Source organism: Canis aureus, chromosome 13 (assembly GCF_053574225.1).
Source record: "Canis aureus isolate CA01 chromosome 13, VMU_Caureus_v.1.0, whole genome shotgun sequence".
Classification (NCBI taxonomy): domain Eukaryota; kingdom Metazoa; phylum Chordata; class Mammalia; order Carnivora; family Canidae; genus Canis; species Canis aureus.
In genome coordinates, this window is record NC_135623.1 from 15060508 (window position 1) to 15069448 (window position 8941).

Sequence of the window (8941 nt, forward strand, 5' to 3'; positions counted from 1 at the left end):
TGACATACTGTTAATTCTGTTAGAAGGGAGTCATTAAGTCTAGCTCATACTCAGTGGTAAGAGGAATTAAGCTGCACACCATGTATGGGAAGTTGCAAACTTATATTTTCAAATGACCACCTCACTTAACACCTCAACATCTGTCCCCCGCCCCTCATTCATAAATGTCTAGCCCTTGTGAAACACTATAATCTGAATGTTTGTGCCCCTCCTGACTCTCCCATATTCCTATGTTGAAGTCCTAACCCCCAAAGATGATGCTGAGTGGTGGGGTCTTTGAAAGGTGCTTAGGTCTCGAGGGTGGAATCTCATGAATGGGATTAGTGCCTTTATAAAGGAGGCAGAGAGCTTGCTTGCCCATTTCCACTTTGTGAGGACACAGGTTGGCAGTAAGCCTGGGGAAGGGCCCTCCCTCAGCCATGCTAGTGCCTTGATCTTGGACTTTCTGTCTCCAGAACTGTGAGAACTAGACTTGTGTTTATCAGCTACCCAGCTTATGGCATTTTGTTATGGCAGCCTAAACAGGTGCCAGGTTTTATAGGAACAAGTCTCTATAAAGTTACAGAATTGGTACCATTAAAGTCTACCAAGTATGCTAAGCTTTTCTGTAGAATGCTATTCCAGCAAACCGTCTCTGTACTTTGCAGGTGTCACTTTATTCTGTATAAACCTGATTGTGGAATAGAAGTTGACATGTTCATTTTACTCACATGTTCTGTGAAATACAGCTGGAAAGGTAAAGCTGTGACTCAAGAATACTTGAATTGAGCTCGGGAAGGTTCAGAGGTAAAAGAATGTTAGCACGGGGTATAAAGTATTTCAGATTTTTTTTGGTGAGGTGAAGAGACCACATTTAAGAAACCAAAGCTCTGCTTTTTTTTGTTTGTTTGTTTTTTGTTTGTTTGTTTTTAAGCAGAGCTCTGGTTTAATCTTAATTTGCAGGTTTCTTTATTGAACAAAAGCTGAACCCCTGCTAGGTGCCAGGCACAGTTAGGCACTGGGAATAAGGTGAACAAGATAAGGTCCCTAGCTTTGAGAATTTTCATCTGGTGGCAAAAACAGACCAGCAGTAATAGAAATGATGAGTACGTCCAAGAAAGCATAGAAGGGCTTAAGGAGCTAGGATGTCCAAGTAAAGCCTGGAGAGAGTTTTAGGAGTCCTCGTGTGACTTCAAGTCACAGGCAGGCAGCCTTTTCAGCCTCGTAAGGCTAATGCTTGACCTGCACTGCAGTCCCATATTTTATAGCTAGAGCTAGGCTATCCAGGTGTGTTCCATGAACTGAAATAAGTTAAACTTGTACCTATCTGTATGAAAGAAATACAAAGAAAATAAACCAAGAATTGACACACTTTTGCCAGTTTGACAATTTTATGTCCATGGAATCTAATGAATTGGGGCTTGTGTTTTGTATGTCTGTTCCCTTGGCCTCATTTTTCTTCTAGTTTTTGGTTTTGGGGGTTTTTGGTTTTTTTGTTTTGTTTTTTTTGAGAACACAAGAACACATAGTATGGATTCAATAAATGGTAGCGTATTATTATTACTATTATTGTTGGCTTGGAAAGACCTAGAACAATTTGGAGTCAGATATGTAAATCAAATGCTATTAGGACAAGAGAATGTTGTTGAGGGAAATGTTCTTGGAGGTTATTGCTCTTTTAAAGGGCAATTAGGCACAAGCATTTTCTTAAAAATTTTATTTATTCATGAGAGACACAGAGGCAGAGACACAGGCAGAGGGAGGGACAGGCTCCATGCAGGGAGCCCAATGTGGGACTAGATTCTGGGACCCCAGGGTCACGACCCCAGCCGAAGGCAGATGCTCAACCACTGAGCCACCCAGGTGCCCCAGACAGACATAAAGTTTTTAGTACCTATTCTTAAGCCATCTAAAGTGGCATTCTGAGCGGCCTCTGCCCAATACAGCAAAACTAATGCCACTGCCTGAGGATGCAGAAGAAAAGCAGCACAATACAACATAAAAATCAGAGCAAACCGCAGGGGGATGAGAAGACTGCGATTGAATGGGGCTCCATATTTGATTACAATAGACCCTCAGTTGCCATAGAAACAAAACCACCTCTCTGAAAAAAACGTGGATGGGGCCAGGCAGGCATACAGCTTAAAAAAGGGGGGAAAAGAAAAAAAGGACTAAGTTAAAAAGATGCACCGAACGCCAAAGAATGCTCCTGGAATTGCTCCATCTGGACAGATAAATGAGGACAGCATGAAGATGACAAGCAGGGTACAAGGCAGGTGCTTGGTGCGGGCTGACAAACAGCCTTCAAACTGCAAGGGAAACATGGTATTTGAGTCTTGGGCTCTTCCTCTGTGACCAGGCCCCAGGTGCTGGTTTCTGCTGGGATATCGAATGGCAAGCCTCTTCCTGGGGACTGGGGTCAGGCACCCTCCAAACAGGATTCTGGATAACGTGGTGGGAGAGAGAGACAAAGTGGGAGAGGAGGCAGGGACAGAGAGACAAAGAGGGGAAGCACACGAAGAGACGCAGAGACAAACTCCGATCTTGTTGATGTGGGAAACAAAGGCAGAAGAGAAATTAAGTTTCCTTACTGCTCACAGCCCATTGACCCCTGGCCCATTGACCCCTGGATGGAGGCAGAGTGACATTCCTCCAGGGGCTCGGCTGCCTCCCTCGAGGCTGGTGCTTGGCTAAGGCCAAAGGCAATCTGAGCGCAACCTCCAGGATCCTGTAAGTTGGCTTTAAGATGTAATAGTCCCTTTGGAAACTTCTTGATCTCCACCCCCCAGATACAGATCGGCAATCACCCCAAGCATATGACCCACCGATACACGTCGGAAGGGTCTCATGACTCAGGTTTCACTAGACAGTAATAAATGACCCTTTCCCAACAACAGCTAACCCTCAAGGTCCTGGAAGCCTTGCTTCCAAAATTCCTCAGACTTACGCTCTCCCTAACCCCCTCCCAACTTGAAAGTTTACAGTGGACCACTCCTCATGACCCTGGCTCTTTCTGCCCCTGGGGCCTGCCCCCTACTTTTTTTTTTTTAAGATTTTATTTATTCATGAGACACAGAGAAAGGCAGAGACACAGGCAGAGGGAGAAGCAGGCTCCTTAGGGAACCCGATACTTGATCCCAGGACCCAGGGGTCACACCCTGGGTTGAAGGCAGATGCTCAACCACTGAGCCACCCAGGGGTCCCTAAATGATAAAATTTTAGAAATGGAAGAGCAATTAGTGGTAAAAAGAGATGGGCACTGGGAGTGGGGGTGGGGTGGAGGAAAGAGAACAGGAAGGAGGGGGGTGTGGTTCTAAATGGGTGACATGGGAGAGCCTTGCAATGTTGGAACTGGTCAGTATCTTGACTGCAGTGTTGGGTATATGAACCTACATGGCTTATAAAATTTTATAGAACTTAGTATGTGCTCACACACACATATACACACATGATGAGATAAGTAAAACTGGGAAAATTGATTTAAAGTCAATGGATTTTAGGGACGCCTGGGTGGCAGCGATGGCGCATCTTCCTTCAGCTCAGGTCGTGACCCTGGAGTCCTGAGATCGAGTCCTGCATCGGGCTCCCCGCAGGGAGCCTGCTTCTCCCTCTGCCTGTGTCTCTGCCTCTCTCTGTGTCTGTCATGAATAAATAAATAAAGCCTTAAAAAAATAAAATAAAATTTTGTTATTTCTTTTTTTTCCTTTTAAAGATTTTATCTATTTATTTGACAAGAGAGAGACAGAGTTTGAGTGGCGGGGTGGCGGGGAGCAGGGGTGGGGGACAGAGGGAGAAGTCTCCTCACTGAGCAGGGGCCTGAAAATGGGACTTGATCCCAGGACCCTGAGATCATGACCTGAGCAGACACTCAAACGACTGAACCACTCTGACACCCTGAAATTTTGTTATTTCAAAAATGTTATATGAATGGAATTATACAGCATATAACCTGTTGAGATTGACTTTTTTCATTCAGCAAGATTCTGCGGAGAGTCCTCCCAGTTGCCCTGTGTACCAGTAGTTGGCTCCTTTATCGGAGCCTATGCTGCGATGATTAGGTGTGTGCGCCACCGTGGCCGGTACCCGTCAGTCATTCAGTTAAACCCTAAGGTAAGTGTCCCTGTGAAGGCACTCTGAAGATGTGGTTAGCATCTACAGTCACCGGGGTTCATGTGAAAGAGGTCACCTTGGTGGGGGCCTCATCTGATTGGCTGAAGTCCTTTAGGGCAAACACTATGGTTTCCCAGAGAAGAAATTCTGCCTCAAGACTGCAGCAAAGTTTAAAGTTTTACACAATCTGTGTGGGCAGGTAGCAAATGTACCCAAACACCAAAGTCTCTCTACGAGGCATTCTCCACACAGCAGCCAGAATGTTCCTGCCAGAGCACCAGTCAAATCACCTCTTCTTCCTTGAAGCTTATCGATGGCATCCTATTACGTGCTGAATAATATCTGAACTTTCCATGGAGCATCCTTCATAAGCCTTTGAGGCTGTGTTACCCAGCAGACTTCTTGGCAGCCACTTCCTCCGTCACTCTGCCAAAGCCTCACGGGCCATCTTCTGCTTCTGCAACACACGGAACTCTCTCCTGCCTCAGAGCCTCCGGAGCGGGGACCGCCCCCTTGAATCCCCAACTCTCCTTCCCGGATTCCCCTCATCTTCCTGAAACCCCTGCCACCTGCCACCATGGCTGCTCTGTCTTCTCCTGAAGGCTTCAGCCCAATAGCCTCCCCTCGGTGAGGTCTACCAGTGCAAAGGGGTTCCTGCTCCGGGAGTCTCTCTCCTAGACGGCGATGATTGCAGGTTCTGACTCTACAGTCGCCGGGTGTTCTCTTGCTTAGGGTGTCTCCCTCCCACTGGTCTGTGAGCTCCATGGGGAAGAGCTACATTGATTTGTTCCGTTCCCATCCCTAGAGCCTCCCACAAGGCCTAGAATCTCAAGAGGAAACTTGCTGAAAGAACTCCACGTTTTACCAAATGCTGAAGAGCTTCATTTCTTTTGAAAGTTTAAGCCGCCCTCTAGTGGAGAATACAACCCAAAATTCAGGTCTGGCTTTATTCCTTGGTCTTTGTTTTTGTCAATGGGGCCCCAGACTTTCAAATCAGAGTTAGCAGAGACTAGCATCTCACCTCTCCCGGCAGCAGAGTGGACATCATGGGATCCCTGCGCACCCTGGGCCCACGGGGGGCTTCCTACAGCAGCAGGTAGAGGGACAAGCTTCCCCAGTGGGATTCCTCCCAGGCTCTGGGGGCCCTCCCCACCTTCTGCGCTGGGCAGAATCTGCCGGTCTACCTTGAGTTATGTCTGCTCCCAGAAACTCATTCATGTGGATGCGCAGTTACATTCTGTGGTGTGGGATAGTGGACCTACAGCGGGCCCCTGTCTCCCAGAGGGTCAAAGCTCTCAGCTACACCATGAATCACCCACCACCTTAGACGTGTTTCTGTCCTTGGGGAAACTAGTGGGCTGGTCTAGGGGCAGGGGCCCCCAATACAGGTAGCCTTCAGTGACGCTGACTCAGGAAATAGGCTAATGATGAATCTATGATTCCAGGAGGCCTCTGGGTAGCAACACGGTAGGAACGGTCCAAACCACTTGATTCCAACCCTGAGCCTTTGGCTTATAGCATTGTAATATTACATTTGTTAAAAAACAAAATTCAACTGAATAAACCTTAAAGATCTTATGGGCATTATTCAATGGTTCATGATTCAGGCAATATCCTTTTTTTTAATTTTTTATTTTTATTTATTTATGATAGTCACAGAGAGAGAGAGAGGCAGAGACATAGGCAGAGGGAGAAGCAGGCTCCATGCACCGGGAGCCCGACGTGGGATTCGATTCCGGGTCTCCAGGATCGCGCCCTGAGCCAAAGGCAGGCGCTAAACCGCTGCGCCACCCAGGGATCCCAATATCCTTTTTATTAAAGAAACTTTATGTATCTATTTTTATTTGAGAAAGAGAGAGCGCAAGGGGAGGGGTAGAGGGAGAAGCAGACTCCCTGCTGAGCAGGGGGCCCATGTGGGGCTGGATCCCAGGACCCCGGGATCCTGACCTAAGCCAAAGGTAGACACTTTACCGACTGAGCCACTCAGGTGCCCCTTTATTTTATTTTTAGTATTTTTCATAATAGACTCTTAATTGCTTTTTTACTTGTATCTTCAGTAGACTATGAATTCCACGCAGACAGAGGCCTTACCTGTCTTGTTTGCCCATTTCCCTTGAATCTAGAGCAGTGCCTGGCACATAGCCTATATTCTCTGTTTATTATTTGTCAAGTGAATTAGCAATTCCACTTTCCCGTGTGCTCACAGTGATTGGCACAGTCCACACTTGGCCCTCTTCACACACTTGGGGTACCTCCTGAGACAGATGAAGTCAGGACATGCCCTTGGGAAACCCCTAGGTTTAGGGAACCAGAGGGGAAGGAAGGGGCACAAGGGCAGGAAGGAAGACTAGGAGAATGAGCACCCAGAAGCCAAGGGAAGAAAGACTACAGAGGTGAGGTGCTGGGCACTCAGTGCTCCTGGGAAGTGGAGGGCGATGGAGCAAGCCACTGGCCTTCAAGAATGCAGGATCCCTGGGTGGCTTAGCGGTTTAGTGCCTGCCTTCGGCCCAGGACATGATCCTGGAGTCCCAGGATTGAGACCCACATCAGGCTCCCTGCATGGAACCTGCTTCTCCCCTGCCTGTGTCTCTGCCTCTGCCTCTCTCTCTGTCTCATGAATAAATAAAATCTTAAAAAAAAAAAAAAGAACGCAGGAGAGGAAGGCACTACAGAGAAAGAAGGCATGTAGGCTCTATCTTAGGCTTGCAACTGCGCTTTGGGAAGATTTTGGGGAGGGCAGTTAGTTTTGAGCCCTTGTGTAGACATAACATAAGGACCTGGTGTTGGGAAAGAGAGCAAAGATATAAAAAAAGAGTGGGAGGGATCCCTGGGTGGCGCAACGGTTTAGCGCCTGCCTTTGGACCAGAGCGCGATCCTGGAGACCCGGGATTGAATCCCACGTCAGGCTCCCGGTGCATGGAGCCTGCTTCTCCCTCTGCCTGTGTCTCTGCCTCTCTCTCTCTGTGTGACTATCATAAATAAATAAAAATTAAAAAAAAAAAGAGTGGGAATAATGGGTGCCATCCCAACTTAGGGAAGGTGGAAGGTTGAGATGGGCCACAAGTGGAAAGTAAGAAGGAAAAAAATTCTTTCCTTAGGATAAGGGGGAGGGGGCAGGGAAAGCAAACTCCCAAGGAATGTGTACACCTTCTAGGTCTCCATTTAGGCGAAAGCTCTAAAAACTTTCCATATAGTTACATAAGTAATGAATAAACACTGATGCAGGTTTGGAAATGCATCCAATTTAATAAATAATTTATCCTTAATGGAGTTTGCAGCAGCACAGGTATTATGTCTCGGCTCTGTGGCCTCCTACTCCTTTCTAAAACTTTCCCAGAAGTACTGGTTCAGGTAATATCTTAACAGTTGATGAAATATTTGGTAATTGAACAAGAAGAAAGCTATATTGGCTCCAGGGCTGAGGGAGAAACGTGAGGAGAAATCCTGCTACTTGTGGCATTTGTGGGTGGGAGGGTTAAAAGGGCAATGATGAGAAAGCTAGCTTTGTCTTCAAGGCCTGATGCTTGTCTTGATTTTATTGTTTTGTGTGTTTTCACCTGGTGGAACTCAATATTTGCTCAGTGAACGAATAAATGTTAGGTCAGGCGCTGCACACAAAAGTCAAAGAAATCATATTTCTTGGAAAAGCAAGTGGAATTAAGTGCAGGTTTCCACAGTTGCCTCCCCGGGCTCTAATTCCTTTTAGTCATAAGGCATCTGAGGGACTCCAGCCCAAGGTCTACCCTCAGGGCAGAAAGTGGGTACATTTTCCCCGTGACAAGACTGCACAGCCTGTCACAACCAGGCTCTTGGCTTTCTGTGGGCTCAGCCCACATCCTGGTGCTGGTAATCTCTGCTGTCCCCTGCCCACCACAGCCCCGAGTCAGGGCCCGGCTGAAGCCTAACGGGGTGGCTTCTGGAGTAAGGCTGGTTTGTTTATTTATTTATTTTAAAGATTTTATTTGTTCATGAGAGACACACAGAGAGAGGCAGAGACACAGGCAGAGGGAGAAGCATGGAGTTCTCCCCTGTTTTCCAGACTGTGTGTGGCCCATTTTTAATTTAAGACTCACAGGAAGCAGATAATTTGTGGGGTAGTATAGTGACAAAGAGAAAATCTTACTACAAGGAGGCATTGCTGAATGGGCCCATACATCAAAGGTGTGTTGTCTCAGGAAAACCTTACCAGCTATCGCCTGCACATGTGTGAATTGCATTTGTGTACATGCATGTGTGCACTCACCCAGCTGCTCCTGTGGAAACCATGTGGATGAGGGTGCAGTTCTTAGCCAAGCTAGAGGATAGGCAGAGCAAAAAAAAAAAAAAAAAATCTATCCAGTTTAATCATCATCAGTGCAGTGTACATTGAAATTTGGATTCTATATTTTTCATATGAAGACCTATAGGAGCATTGCTGTAAATTTTCCTCAGTGCTATTTTAACGATCACATAATATTCTATCTATACTCCCCGCAGGGAGCCTGACGTGGGACTCGATCCCAGGACCCCAGGATCATGCCCCGGGCCGAAGGCAGGTGCTGCCCAATAAGGCTGGTTTATAATCTTGGCTGTGCTGGGTTAAATTGGGTGAGTTGGTTTACTTCTTGGAGACTTTGTTTCCTCAAATGTGAAATGAGGATAATAGGATTTTTCTGAAGGTTGAGTAACATAGTGCTCAGTTAATTTTAAACTGGTATAGAGTTTTAGTTTTGCAAGATGAAGAGTTCTGGAGATGGATGGTGGTGATGGTTGCACAACATTATGAATTTAAAACCACTGAACTATACACTTAAAAATAGGATGGTAAATTTCATTATATTTGTATTTTACCACAATAAAAACTTTTTGAAAA